Source organism: Tachypleus tridentatus, chromosome 3, assembly GCF_004210375.1.
Source record: "Tachypleus tridentatus isolate NWPU-2018 chromosome 3, ASM421037v1, whole genome shotgun sequence".
NCBI classification, from domain to species: domain Eukaryota; kingdom Metazoa; phylum Arthropoda; class Merostomata; order Xiphosura; family Limulidae; genus Tachypleus; species Tachypleus tridentatus.
In genome coordinates, this window is record NC_134827.1 from 91,515,770 (window position 1) to 91,530,965 (window position 15,196).

Consider the following 15,196-nt stretch of genomic DNA (forward strand, 5'->3'; position numbering starts at 1 on the left):
AAATCTGCTCAACGCTGCGTAGCAGAGTTACGCGCTCTAGCAATTGCTTCTCTTGGTTTTGTATCCTTTCGTTGGGCAACGTACACGGCCATGGGTACTATGTAGTTGCATGCCTTCCAATGTGAATTTTATAGTGCAACATACGTACTTTATAGTTGTGTGGTTTGCAGTATGAAAGTCATTGTGAAATATCAATTACCATGGATGTTACATGACGATTAAGACACAGACTATTATGAAAAGGTACCAAGAATGGCATATCATACTCAGTTTAAATTAATTTCTAAAATTAGCAGGTAGAATAATGATAAAGCTATTGATCTTGCTGTTCATATAAGAATGCAATTTTGAACAAAATTAAGTAACCTTCCAGCTGAGAGAGAGAGAGAGAGAGAACTTTCACGTATCGGTAGCTGACATATCCAGACCACATTCTGGAAAGGAAAAAACAACTGTAAGTCAGTCTTGCAGAAGATTTGGAAAGGTTTGCCCAACTATCTTAACCAAACGCCTCACATAAAATGATGAATCTTTATACCACGTGACTAATTTATAGATAGCACAACAGAAGAAGATTGAGAACTAGGCTGAACCAAAGGTGTACATTTTAAAGGAAGCTCTGCAGTTTGTGATAGAAACAGAATCTACTGAAGTCACAGATAACAACCTTAAAGATATAACCTGGAAGTTATAGGACTGTCAGATAGAGTAGTAATGAAATGACAATTTCCACTGACAATAGCTTAGAAAAACTGGAGGTACTAATTAGTCAACTAGTTACACAGAATCAAGTAAGTAAACCACATGACAACAGATGTTTCAGGTTTAACTTATAATGGAAATAGTGCTAGAAACTAGACACAAATGAATGTAGCTAATAATTCTTGAAAGATGTCATTAAAATTAATTGTTATAAATTTAGGAAACCTAGCCATTATAGCTGAGACTGTTAATACAATAAGACAGTACACCCAGAAGATGAGTGAGTACATACGTAGCTCTATGGCAAGTGTGCTTACTATTTGGTTACATGCTTCAAAGTTCAGATATTATTCAGAACACACATAACCAGCAGTGTTTTTGTTTTTCTGTTGCATAATTTACTGTGTAAATGATCTAATGCAACATATTTTATGTTAAAAAAATACACATGTACTTTCTTACACTTCTTTTATAATTTTTACTATCCAAGGTTAGTCATAATTAAGATTATTATTGTCCTAAGACCTATTTGATAATTTTATATTGTATTGGTAACAAGATTTAAGGAGCTATTAAAGTTTGTATTTCATTAGAATGAAACATTTCAAAATACTTAAACATAATGATGGTTTAAATCAACAGTATAACTGAACTTGAACCAGTTAATTGCATGGTAGTCCCACTAAATATCTGTTAAACTCAATCTAATTATGTTAGTTTCTGCAGACATTACAAAAGAAATGCTTTCTATACTTAATTATTTAGTTCTGATAATTATATTTTGTACTGCTAAACCACCTGGCTATCTCCTATCAACTGAAGTTTAAAATATTGTAAATTTTATTAGCATGCTTCATTATTCAAGTTGTTTCATACCACTTTCATAAATCATACACACACACAAAGTAGTATTAGAATACCTCAATAGTATTATTCAGCCATTTCAAGTTTGTGGGATTCAATGAAAACAAATAAATACTGACAGAAGTTTATGTGTAAACAGTAATGAGTTTTTTATTGAACTTGTATTTCAGTGATCTGTGAAGGTTTACAGATGCAGCGAGCTAGTCGCTGGTGTTGAAAATGTCAAAAAAATGCTGACCTAGAACATTTGTGAATACTATTAGTAAATGATAAATCTTGTGAAGTTTTTAGAATGTAGAAACAAGGCTCCATTATATATACCAGAATAAGTGAAGCAGTGAGTCAGTTCTCAGGTAGTAAAGTGCCAGTCTTTGAATAAAATACTTACATTGGTGTTATTGCATATATTCAGTTACTGGTTCCATTAGCCATAAATTGTACGAATTATCAGAAGCATTGCTATACAAAGAACTGTTTGTGCTAGTAACCCACTAATCATAATATTTGTGTCTCATTGAGAGAAAAAAAAAGTGAAAGTTTTCTAAAAGATTTTACCTGGAAAGTATTGTAAATGAGAATTGTTTGTATTGTGCTCCTTAGTCATACACAGCTCGATGCATCAAGCTGAAAATTCATATACTCCACTGATATAAACTGCAATATATTACAAGTGGTACCATTTATTGAAAACAATTTTAAGAACTCGAGTTCATCAGTACTACATCAAAAAATTACATTAGTAAAAATGTAATCAAATCCTCACAGGCAACCCTAGTGAAATTGTTTTTGTTACAAGGAGAATTATTTAAATTGTTTTAGTAAAGTGTTTGTTGCATATACCATAGCTATTTTTTGAATTGTTTGAATCTTGAATACCAAAGTATGAATTTTTTATTGATATTTGTTTGTTGTCCCATTAAATAAATGGTGTATATGTAGGTACTAACATACACACTATTACATCCACTCTGGTGAGAAGGTAAGTTTGGTCCTTGGTTATAGTACCTTTGCTGAGTAAACCTCTGTTCAATTTTTTAAAGATGTAAACAATATTGGTATACTTAGGCCCACATGCAACAGTAATCTTTGTTTGGGAAAAAAAATAATTTATTGTTAAATGGAATGGAACCTCACTGTCACATTATAACTTAAAAAAAAACCAGCCCAATGAAAGAATAATGTTGTTACAACAATATATGTAATTTTACCCATTATAACAACAACACCAGAACATAATCAACTGCACTTGTACCGTAGGTATAAGAAGCACAAATAAAAAATATTTCTGCGAGATAGATGTAATAACAAAATTCATGGAAATAAACTTAAAGTTCAGCCAGTCTCTTATTGAGTGGAGATAAATATTTTATTATCAGTATAACTGGGGTTAATGATACTTTTCAACTGTAAATTGTCAAGATAAACCCTCATACTAATAACACCAGCTCAGGTACTTATCAGATAACATTTTTTCCCCAACTTTATTTAATAACCTAACTCTTTAAGAAAATGTCTATAAAACTAAATATTGTTTTTCTTCCCTCAAAAGACACCAGTCTTTAAGTAACTCACGATTGCTGAAATTTGCATCACGTGTGTATGTAGAAGTTGGTTAAAAAACTCCAATGAATAAACAAAAATGGTCAAACATGATTCTACTATGTTGTTTGTAATCTCTCTCATTTCCATCCATCCATATAATTATTATTTTGCTGCAGGTTGTCTGATTACCTCAACTTGTACTTTAAACATTTGTCCCAAAAATATTATGCTGCTAAATTTACCTTTGTTACTGTGCTTACTCTTAAATCATAATGATTTGTAAGCATTTATTGTTTCCTTACAATGAACAAAAAATGCATTTTGTTCAGGCTTGACAAAAAAATTGTAAAAGTATTTTGATAAATTCTTACACTTAGATCAACAGAATCCTCTGAGATTAATAATAATAATAATAAATTTATTAAGCAATAAATTAGACACAAAAAATTTAGGTGAAATATGATAACATTTAAACTACATTTTCTGTGGATATAAATAATTCAAACACACTGCCAAACAACCTGCAGTGCTGCCTCAAATACATGAATAGCTAGAATAATCAGTACAACCTTTCACAGAAATCAGTTTGTCAAATACCTCATTTCATATAGAATTGAATAAATTATGGTTACAACACCAATGTTATATCGCAAGCATGCACTAGTGAAAAAGTGCTTGTTTTCAGACAAAAAAATGGCACTAGCCTCTTTCATGTATGATGAATTTTAATCAAAACTATAATAAACGTAATTATACTTATTACACTTCCAAAATATCTAAATCAAATAAAGCACTTAACTCTTTAAATATGGTTATACTTTTATTCTTAAAGTAGTCATTAAGAACAACTAGTGAAATGTGATTTTACATATAAGCCAAGTAAATCAAATTCTTATGATAGGCATATTGTTAGAATTATATGATACTGTTGGAAAGAGTTCAGAAAAGGGCTAACAACATAATTTCAGGGATAGTACAACTGTCTTATAGGGACAGGTTAAGATCTTTCATTTTGTATTGAGCAAAAGATAAAAACTTACTGAAGTTTACAGTGTTATCCAGGAATCATTAGGATAAAGGTCTCCAATTTCTTTCTTCTGTATTCTGAAGGTAACAAGTAGAGAAAACTCAAATTTTAAGAGTGAAGTGATTGGCTTATGGAATGAGTTGCCATCAACAAAAGTGGAAGGCAGCACTTTACAAGACTTTAAGAGAGGAATCCAGGATTTTCTAAAAAATAAAGAATCGGCTTGAAAAGACAGCCTTAAAAAAAACAATCTTTTCCTATATTATGTCAGTTACTGAAACTACCTTTTAATATACATGGTATAACTACACATAACAAGATATGTTTAATATCCTAATATTTGAATATTAGTATATAAAACCACATTTTCTATGTTAATGAAAATGAACTTTTAATGTTAATAACAAACTACTGTTTTTTAAATCAAACTGAACATAAAATTTTAATTTTTATATCTGCTGAGAAGACTATTAAAATGAAAAGATAACTCATGAAAAACACTTTAAAAAATTAAGATATCAAATGCAAGAAATTGACATCATGAACAGCTATGAAGAAGTTTCCATTACAGATTCCGTAAAAGCTGATATGAGTGAACTACTCAAATCTCTCTCTGCAGCATGAAAGTGTGAATCTAGGAGGGTCAGAGTCAATGTCCTTCAGAAGATCTGTATTTTGTGTCATTACAAATCTGACAGTGTACAGTAAAAAAAGTGTGTCAAAAGTAAATGTGCTAACTATGTTGGGAAAGATGTCCCAGAAATCTAGATCCATAAGAAAATTAGACATTACATTCTTAAAAGGTAAACAAAATTATTTGTCAGTTGCAAATGTTTCTGGATGAAAAATACCTGGATAGCATAGTATACCAAAAATTAATGTGTGTGGCTATCAATGGCATGCAATTTGAAGAAAAATAAAGTAAAAATACACTGTATTTCTCTCTATGGGTCCAGACTTCCAAGACACCCTGTACTTTCAAAGTTATCTACATACTAGCATAAGCTTTTTGTTATGTTTTTACCTTCACATTATCCTGATAACACCATTAAACTTTACTCTTTTGGATACACACACACACAATTAGACTTTAAGATAAATCACCTTTAAAAGCCATAATTGTATTTTTTTTTGTAATGTTTCAACCAGACAAGCCTGTCAGTTAATAATTATACATCAACCAACAGACTTGTTTGAGGCTTAATGCATTATCAAGAAAAAAATTACAATCATGGTTGAAATGTCACTAAAAAAATAAGTTACAGCAATATATATATTAAGGTGATCTATCTTCTAAATATTAGCCTACATTGCATTTTAGTGTGAAGACTTTGGGTACATGGATTTAAATATTAACTATATTGAAACCTTACTTTGAATACATTTGGTTACCAAGTGGGTAAAAAATTTCCCATATTGCACACCCAGGCATATGATGTGGAGGAGTCAAATGGGGCAACTGCTCCCCAAATTCAGGCAAAAGTTCCATACATATCTATATATTTATTTGCAAATTGATTTTGCCTTTTCAACAAATATATTACCCATATAATGACATATTCACTTGGATCTTTTTAACTTTTTACAGCTAAAACACACAGTAGGGTAGTAGAAACACAAAAGTGGGTGTGAAAAGAATTCCATTCTTTACCCTTGAGGCTAGAAATGCACAAAAGAGGAACTTTGAACCTTACTCAAACCAAAGGTGAAACAAAGTTTGTGCCCAGTAGGCTACAACTGGTACAAGCAATATGCAATTTAGAATAAAGTGTTGGGAAAATACTTTAAACAAACATTTTTTTTACAGTAATTAGTAAGATTACTTTAATCTGTGGCAAGAATTTCTAATTACCAAGACCAATTTGTTAATTTTCTGAACTAAACCATACAACCTGAATGCTTTATGTCTGCAAACTAGTCATTCAGACAGATGACTAAGCATTTAGGAAAAGATATGAAGGTGACAAAAGTGTGTACTTCAAAATAAATTAATAAAAAGTCAAAAAAATTGTTTAACCTAAGAAGAAATTTTTAGCTTCTTAACTAAAAACATCAAATGTAGCTTCAAATATTTTGTTTAAGCTGTATAAAGGGTAAAAATAATTCCTATACAAAATTTTAAAAAGTATGATATTGTGGAGGAAAGAAACAGGGCTGAAGTGCCAACATATTGTTTTACTAATACTTGTATATATGAATATTATGGAACCCATACAATCAGGGGTCATTTAATAAATTATGATTATGATTCCTAACATAACTTTTGTAAGTTATTTTATTGTAACAAAACTGTACTTTCAATAATACTTGCACATTCTTAAAGACTATTTGTAAGCAGTTTTACTTTAACAAAAATGTACTTCCAATAACACTTATACTTTAACTTTATCCCAGCCTTTATACCATACTATCTTGCTCATAGTGATATAAATCTTATGATTCTCTCCACCTGTATACAAGTTCCCTGTTATTACTTCCTATTCACTTGAGATGATCCAAATTAACAGCCCCAAAATCAGTCATTTCATTGGAAGGAAGGGCAGGAAATGTAGGAGACCACCATGGAATTGTCTAAGAGAAGCAACATAACAACAGCCCAAGATATAGCTTGTTGATCAACTACAAACTAAAGATTTGTGTGGAGAGAAAGTTTCTCTTCTGTCCAGAGGCTCTGGAATTTAATATTTGCAAACAAACTCCTTATCACTAAGGAGAAGCATCTATGAAAATATGAATCTCTAGATGTAAGGGCATCTGAAGAACACCTACTGTCATGTTGTCTCTATTCATCTACCAGCCAAGATCAAGCAGACTGGAAGCCAATAGGAACACAGACAGTCTAGTATATCCATGTACATGTTTCATTAGTTCCATAACAACCACTGAAAAAAAACACCTGTAACCCCAATTCAAAGGAATGAGTGACTCCATGTATGCCCACATCCCCTAAAAAGATAGTCATTTCCCACTCCATTAGCTTGTGTGGTTCTGTTTTAGAAGAATGGCCTACTCTATGGACAGAGGGTGTAGAGGATAAGGTTGAACCCAACTGAGATGTGAATTGAAAAATACCTCCTAAAATGGTATTGCATAGGAGTAAGAATAAAATTTGCCTCTTTGATGAGAAACCCAGGTTTGGATAAAAGAATTTGTGTGAAGCTCTAAGTAGTGAGAAGAGAAAACAGTCTCTATATAATGGTAGGTGTGAATACCCATCGAGTGATGATGATGTGAAAAGAACTGGACTATTTGGCAAAAACACTTGTGGGGTGAATGCAGGGCTTAATGGTAGAGCACAAAACTAAAAAAACCTATCTCTCTTGCAGAATAGAGAGATATTAACATGACGACGGCAATCAGAATATGAAGGTAGTAATCTGCGATATCAAACTTTGTCGTACATAAACCAGGTGCAAAGTATCACCAAAGGGAAAGTACTCCATGCTAAACTGAGAAAGCTGGAGGAAATAATTTAAGTGAGAAAGGTCAATGAAAAGTCTTATTTAGTGATACAAAAAAGCAGGAGTAAAAACCATTAAGAGAGGAACTACACACTACTGCCTCTCTGAGCAGAAGAGCCGCAATGGCTTGTACTCAATAACTGCCTGGGTAGAAGAAATACAACCAGTATGGTAGACAATAGAGGCAAAGACGTGAAATTCAAGACCGACCTTTCGATGAACCTTCTGCATGACTCAGTCAGTAGCAAAGGTCTCCCATACAGACAAATTGTTGAAGTGGATACCCCACATGACCAGCCTCATAGAATAGTCAATGGTGCCATTGTTTGGACACTTCAAGTGAGCAAAGGATACCTGCTGATAAAGGTGAAATCTCCCTTGTGTTCTGATAGAATGTGGAGTTGATGAAGGAAGTCTAGAAACACAGATGGGAGATGCAGTAAACTATCTGGTAGAAAGCTGGGCAAGGTGAGAAAACAATGTCAAATGAAGAGTGGAAACAGGCCACATCCACCCAAGATTCAATGGAATCTCCAATACATGCAAAAATCGATTACCAGAGAAAAGAAGTTTTTTTCTATGCAGTTTTTATACAACAGAAAGTTTCCAAGAGATATGCTATTTCTCTTCATGGTAAATGTAATACCTGTGCTTATAAATTTAAAGATGTTTTTAAAGCATACCTTGAGAGTTAATTCTAATAATTTCTGCAAGCTTTTTCATTCGTGATTTTTGGACTTTGTGCACATTATTAACATTTAAAGATTTCTACTTTGGATTAAGTTAATCTCTCAGTTCTGGGCCTGAAGATTTTGACTAAGAATTTTTAGCTCCTGCCTTTTAAATTATAGCTTGTTATATCTAATTATTTCAAAAGTGTATGATGTGGTCAAATTTCTTTTTGTTACGGTACAAGTTTAGTTCTTCTACGCTCATCCCTCCTTACAGATAAGGAACTTTGATTTATTTGTTAGAAATGAAATACTATTTTCAATACACATTCGTACTAATTTAAGTCAAGTATCTTCCACCACTACAATAATATGGCTTATTTTCCTCCATAAATTGTTACTGGTGTTCAAGTTAAAACCATTGTTTGTTGATTGGAGAACTCTGTATGGCAAATATGAATTAATTTACTTCAGATTTTGCTCATGACTGGGAATGTAAGCATCACTTTTATTTGATACTTGTGATTTTGTATTTCTGTTCCCATGTACTCATCTCTAAGTTTTCTTTCTTCTGACACTAAATATTCTTTCTTTATAAGGTAGACATGGTTGAATTAGCTTTTGCTAACTTATTTTTATGGGAGAGCTTCATTTCTGATATTAAATCAGTGTTTAACAATTTTACCTCCAAATATTGTACAACACCTTAATCTGTATTTTCTCAATTATAATGCTTCTTTGGTTATAATGTTACATACCATGTTTTGCTTTGTTTTTATATGGTCCTGCTGCTCATGGGACTTAGTGTGTCCTCAAATTATTAGTTTATTTTCCTCATGTTTAATTCCAAAGAATTAAATTCTTCAACAGAATTAGTGGCCTAACCAACAATTTATTCATAACAGCATATGAAAGAATGTAACAGACAGACACAGGTTACAAGCGAAATACCATCAAATAAAATAAAACCATTATATCAAAATATATATTACAAATCTTGTAATGAATTTGTACTTCTCTGTTAAATATTAGAAGCTATTAATTATGACTAGCAACCTGTACAAAATATATCCATATCTTGTCTTCAAAACTTTAAATTTGATTCTGAAAATATATTTCTTTGAACAGACAAATCCTGCTCTTACTCCAAATATTACTCCAAATACTTCACATATTATATATTTAATGGAGAAAATGAAAATTATTCAAATTACACCTGGTTGGCTGTTTATATATTTATAGACTGTTATGACGGAATACATGAAACAAAATACAAAGTTAAATCTGTAATGATTACAGTCAAGATATTCACGAGTAGATGTTTTTCAATCATTTGTTACAGATCACCTAGTACGACAGACAAGGTCAATAAGAAATTATACAAGATCAGTGTTGTCAGTAATAAGAATACTGATGTAATAATTAAAGGAGATTAGTTTTTGATGCATTCATTGGAATTGGAAAGGGCAAAGTAGTGAAGATAATACGTTTCTTAATTTAACACAACTCAATAACAAAAATGAACCATTTGATCTTTCAAAACTGTCATTTCATATCCACCCTTGAGAAATATAAAAATTTAAATGCACTCTTTACTTTGAAAGACATCATAAATTTCCTTCTTAAATTCCTGTAAAGTGCCATCCTTCACTATTGTTGATGGCAACTCCTTTTATAAGTCAACCACTATGTTAGAAAAAAAAAACTTAACTGCAGCTTAGTCTGTCTTTTATAAATCTTAAACTTATCTCATTTTACAATCATCAGAATATAGCAAAGATATCAAAGGCTCTTAACTATATGCAGTATTTATAAATGTGGCCCAACTAGTGATTTGTATAGATAGAAAAATCCCTATTTTGATTTGTAAATATGTCTACGAAATTACCCCAAAATTCCTTTAGCTTTATCTTGCAAATAAGCACTATTATGATGGCTTGAGTGAGTCATTGATCACTCTGCCATGACAGTTTTTCAGTCAATTTACTGAGTTTATTCCCATATATATATATTAAGAGTGTGATCCAAATTATAAAATTCACATTAATTACCCTGCACTTAGTATCAAGTATCTTGAAAGTTCATTTGCCAGATATTTGTCCAACTTATTTAATAAAAGTCATTCTATAATACCTCAACACTGAATACAACTAGATATATACAAGGGTAATGCAGTCAGCAAACATTACTACTTATACCCAAATCTTTAACATGAAAAATGATGAGCAAAGGCCAAGCACAGACCTCTGAAACAGTATGTTAGTACTCAAAGGCCTAGTTTGACTAAACTTTATTAATAATAACTTGTTTTCTCTTATCCAAATATTCTGCCATCCAATTAACTAGTTTTTCTCCAACCTCTGCTCATGTGATTATATAGCTAACACTTTTGTGATACATGAAATAAAGTTTTTCTTTTTTAATCTAAATATGCCAACTCTGCATCCTTTCTCTCATCCAGATCAGTAAGGTAAACCTGTATCAGATTTAACTTATCATAGGTTAAGATCTTTTACCTTATTTTTCTCTACAGAAAAGATGAGAAAAAGATAATTTTATTGAAGCTTATAATATTTAAGAGACCAGTGGGATAAATATCTCTACTTTATTTGCACTGTATTGTGAAAAAAATGAGTAGGATGAAGAGACACAAGTTTAAGATTAGGAAAATATAAACTATGCTTCAGGCAATTATCTTTTACTGATAATAACTGATTGGCTTATGGAATGAGTTGCTATTGTTAGTAGCAATAGTAGTGAAGCTAAATGATTTTAAAAAGTTTAAAATTAAAAATGGGAGTCAAGAATTTCCTTAACAAGAGGGAATCATCTGTAATTAGATCTCAAATCAGTAATGGTTGGAGCTATTGGCTACAAGTTTTAGAAAAACTCAGAGCTATCATGCTGTGGCTAAAAATAACAAATAGGCTTAAACTTTTACCTTTCTCAGTACTGAATGTGTAAAGAAAGCCTTCATGAAACAAATAGTTCCTTGTCTGCATATGTTATATTACTTGTATTACACCTACATCTTAATTTTCTTTTTAGGCTTTACTGTACCTGAATAAAATAAAACAAAAAATGTTCAGTACTAGCTAACTTAAGTGTTTTAATAGTTAGTTAAAAGTTATAAAACACTTTATCCAGAATTATGTTTTATTTAAATAATTAAAACATTTGAAACCTCTGTCATAAGGCTGAAAAATATTCTCTGATTTGTAAATTAGTAACATGGACAGGTAAATAATGAACTGGCAATGATACCCAGAGGAGAAACTTTTGAAGCAATAAGTAACAGTGTAGATATTAATTATTTGCATATGTATATATAAGTGATACATATTTAGCAATTTGACACTCACTTCTTTCTTCTCTTCACAACATCACTCACAGCTTATTGAAACAATGCATATTTTAAACATAACTCTTTATCTCAGTTTAACTCTTTAATAACAAATAAACTTAAGACTTATGACGTCCAGAACACTTGTAGTGGTATATTATATTCTAATTTTCACATTCCAGCATTCTTATATTTGTCAACAGCCGTACCGATTTTCCATTAATCTCTGAACTTGTGTTTATTAAAATTTGATAATTGTAACAAAAAATAATTAACATCTCTACCCACACCAGCCGTTTTAAAATATATTGTGTAGAGTATGTTACTATGAATAATACGTAAATACTCCGTAATTAATCTTTCGTCTACTTGTAACAATGTGTAAAATATTCGCAACTAAGAACTACCTGAAGATTATTAATTCCCCTTGTATTTAGCACTATCAAATAAAAATGTACAAAAAAATGTATTATTTGACTTACCCACATTTCCGACATAAACAGTTTGCCACTGTCACTTTTCTGCTCACATACAATTTTCATAAATGAAACACGATCCAAAAATATATAAATTAACAGAACTAAAAGTTACTATCCGAGACAAATAGTTGAAACTGATAATAATGGTGTATATAACAAGTACGCACTAAAGGGGTACTTTCCTAAGCACCTTCAACAACCTAAAACACAAAAAACTACGATTCTGATTAGTTAGTTAAAAGTTGCGAAGGTAGTACTATAACTAATACGTGAAAGTATCGAATTGGAATAGAACTGGCGTCACCAAAGCAGATGCCATTCCAGTTTCAAACGCCCACTTCCATCAGTAGAAAACGGTTTTCTTTATTTTCATTCTTAATATACAACTGTACTCCATGGCACGACTTACTTCTTTATAATATTTCTTCTACTAACATTTCACAAATTTCACCTTCTATCAACTACTTATTTAACATCTACTACTCACCAGACTGCAGTCAAAGCACTTCCTGCAAGTGAGCACTTTTAAGACAAACCTGTTTCGAGTTAATGAATGTTCTAGTAGCGCCATATAGTGATCATTAAACGTTCCAGAGAGTTAAAATGACGTCATGAGCATCAAAGGGAAAAAGGTGGGCAATACTTATATCTATATGTCAACAACTTTAATTTACAGTAACAAATATAATAAGCGAGTAAGTTTTATCATTAACGTTGAAATTAATTTAAAGAAAGAAATTACTACTTTTAGTCTTACAACTCTAGAGCAATAGTTCTCAACATGTGCGTAGCCACTAGTGACTCACGAGGATCCTCCAGGCTGTTCGCGGGTTAGTTCAAAATACATGTCAGATTGCAAAAAAAAAAAAACGCCGTTCTTACCATTACTTTTGATGACTATGTTGCTTTTTTATCGGTGACAAACGAAATCAGGTGGTTACTGGGTTATTTTTTCACGTCGAGGTGGTCCACGAACAATAAGGTTTAAGAGCTACTGCTTTAGAACTACACGAGATAGGTGAGCTCGATTACTAAAAATTTGAGTATATAGTAAGGTAAAATTCTTGCTAGATCTATGTTAAATAGAGTGGGAAACGATAAAACGCCAAATGAGTAATCTTTATTATACAATGGAACACAAATATCCATGCCCTAAGATGTTTTAATCACGTAGGGCCGTCACTTTCACTGATTCTTCTTTCATACTACACAGATGAAATATCATACCAAACTAGTTAAAAGAAGCCGAAGTTTGAGACTGGCTGTTTTACTAAATAAAGTCCAGATTGACCAAATACAAGCTTATTAGTTTGTAAGAAACCTTGTATTTACTCAGAGCGGCATGAAGTCGTCAATATCTTTATATAACATACCGTCCTAAGCAATGTTTTATCCATCAGGGGTATTGTCTAGCTTCGATAATAAGTAGGAACACAGGCAACTGGAAATAATATGAACTTATCAGTTTTCTCTATCACTTGATACCATTATATATATTCTGAGCAATGAATGGCTCCAGAATAAATATAATAATAGATAAAAAGGAATATATGAAACATTCAAATACCACACAAGTATAGGATTATACTGCAAAAGGTTAACAGAAAGAGCGAATAGTCCAGTTGATAGTTAACTTTTGAGGTAGATTATTAAGATAAAGAAAAAGAGAGAGAGAGTTTTCTTCCACATACCTTTATAGCTGTTCTAAATATTCATCAACCGTTTTAAGTTTATCTACTGCTTGGAAGAGTAAAAAGAAAAGTGCTGATAGGCAAGAAATTGTGTTAAAAGTGTTTGTTTGTTTTTTAATTTTGCACAAAGCTACACTAGGGCTATTTACACTTGCTATCCCTAATTTAATATTGTAAAACTAGAGGGAAGGCAGCACCTCTTGGGCTACTATTTTACTAGAGAATAGTGGGATTAACCATAACTTTATAACACCCCCCACGGCTGAAAGAGCGAGTATGTTTGTTGTGACAGGGATTCGGACTCGTGACCCACGCTCACTAGTTGACGTTTAACGTCACTCAATGTCAATAACGAGTATGCCTCCCGTGAGCATCAATAACTGCTTGGCATCTCCTGTCTATGGAAGCGATGAGATGACGAATCACATCCTGTGGAATGGCTGTCCACTCAGCCTGCAAAGCTGCTGCAAGCTGAGGTAGAGTCTGCGGTTGAGGTTATAGCCGTTGCAGATGTCTGTCCAACTCGTCCCAAAGATGTTCGATGGGGTTTAAATCTGGTGATCTGGAGGGCCAGGGAAGAACGTTGATGTTGTGGTGTCTCAAGAAGACAGTGGTGAGTCGAGCTGTGTGAGGACGGGCGTTGTCATGTTTATAAACGTCGTTGACGTTCACCATGATGGGTTGCATATGGGGCCTGAGAATCTCGTCGACGGTTGCGTACGATCTGATCGGAAATCCTACGCAGCCCTGGTACGGTTGAGGCAGTAGACGTCGCAGTGGTGGTTCTATCCCGAAGGTGACGTAACCGGATGTAGCGATCTTGGGCGGGCGTGGTCACACAAGGTCTGCCAGATCGTAGACGGTCACGAGTTGATCCATGTTGTTGGTGACGATTCCATAGCCTTGTGATGGTGCTCGGATGGACATTCACAGCTCTGGCAACATCTGATCGAGATTCGCCTGCTTCCAAGCGACCAATGGCGTTGCGTTGTGCTTCAGTCAGTATTGGCGTAACATTATTGCGTGTCGGTGGCTTAACACTGAGCTATGGAAACCGAGAACCCGTCAGTTTTATAGGGATTTTGCACATGTTGCACTTGCAGAACATGCAGATCTCTCAAACAAACGTATTGGACACGAATGTGTTTTGGAGAAAAATCCGATGTTTTCCTCCGTTTTCAAAGTGCACAACTTTTATTGTCATTTTGGTCTGACAATCAGTGCCTTAACAAGTGTAACATCACATACTCTGAGCTTGTAACGTTATTACATATATTTTTCTTTAAAATAACAAAAATATCCCTTTTGCGTTTCTTGTGTTGAAGAGTATACTTGGAGATCGAATTAAAGTGTTTTTTAACTGCTAAACAATCATATATTCTATTCTTCTTGAGTATTATTGATACTATAGATGAG

At 32.7% G+C, this 15,196-nt stretch overlaps 1 protein-coding gene across 12 annotated transcripts in view; it reads right to left on the reverse strand.

The window, feature by feature from the left end:
- LOC143247462 (uncharacterized) overlaps window positions 1-12,699 on the reverse strand; it is a 139,239-nt gene extending 126,540 nt beyond the window's left edge. For 4 of the 12 annotated variants that reach the window (XM_076495620.1, XM_076495613.1, XM_076495614.1 and 1 more), the window contains exons 1-2: window positions 12,093-12,601; window positions 4,149-4,338 (exon numbers count right to left, since the gene is read on the reverse strand). The gene's annotated coding sequence lies outside the window, so the exon portion shown is untranslated. Of the gene's footprint in view, window positions 1-4,148; window positions 4,339-11,208; window positions 11,328-12,092 lie in introns of all 12 variants that reach the window. The other 8 variants (XM_076495624.1, XM_076495618.1, XM_076495623.1 and 5 more) reach the window with 4 other exon arrangements.
- Window positions 12,700-15,196: the final 2,497 nt, after the last annotated feature.